A 1,024-nucleotide genomic window follows, 5' to 3' on the forward strand; every position below is an offset into this window, starting at 1 on the left:
TACTAGTGATAGTAGTGGACACATAACGCAGTGGAGGCAGAGACTGACTGTCTGATCTATAAATTCCAGCCTGAATTCTACCATTCCCGTGTTTAATTGCTATATTGTAATTACTTCACCACCATGGCCTATTTATTGCCTTGCCTCCCTTAACTTACCTCATTTGCACACAATGTATATAGACTTTTTCCCCTACTGTATTATTGACTGTATGTGTGTTTATCCCATGTGTAACTCTGTGCTGTTGTATGTGTCGAACTGCTTTGCTTTATCTTGGCCAGGTTGCAGTTGTAAATGAGATCTTGTTCTCAACTAGCTTGTTCTCTACCTTGTTAAATGAAGGTGAAATAAAAAAAACACATGATACAGATCTCTCTCTCTGTCAAGGCACTGAGTTTTGACAGTTGACAGAGAGCTATACATCAATAGGCTAAAGTGAGTTCCTTGTCCCTTCCTGATTGTGTCCATTCTACTTCTTGCAATGAATCTCAAGATGGAGCACTGAACAGTAACCAGGGTGTTGGTGGTTCAGACTCCAGGTGCTGTTCTCTGCCGTTGAACAAGGCACTGCTCAAGGGGCACTGCATTGTGACTGACCCTGTGCTTCTAACTTTTAGAAATATTTGCAAATGTATTTATATCTCCTTCACACAAGAATTCACACCCCTGAGTAAATACATGTTATAATCACCTTTGGCAGATATTACAGCTGTGAATCTTTCTTGGTACATCTAAGAGCGTTGTACACCTGAACTGTACATTATTTGCACATTATTGTTTAAAACATTCTTCAAGCTCTGTCAAGTTGGTTGTTGATTATTGCTAGACAGACATTTAAGTCTTGCCATAGATTTCCAAGACAATTTAAGTCAAAACTGTAACTCGGCCACTGACAAAACATTTGGTGTCATCTTGGTAAGCAACTACAATGTATATTTGGCCTTGTGTTATAGGTTATTTGTCCCCCAGTGCCTGTAGGAAAGCAGACTGAACCAGGTGTCACGAATCCCGCGTCCTGAGTCTG

The sequence above is a fragment of the Oncorhynchus nerka genome, linkage group LG28 (genome assembly GCF_034236695.1).
Source record: "Oncorhynchus nerka isolate Pitt River linkage group LG28, Oner_Uvic_2.0, whole genome shotgun sequence".
NCBI lineage: Eukaryota > Metazoa > Chordata > Actinopteri > Salmoniformes > Salmonidae > Oncorhynchus > Oncorhynchus nerka.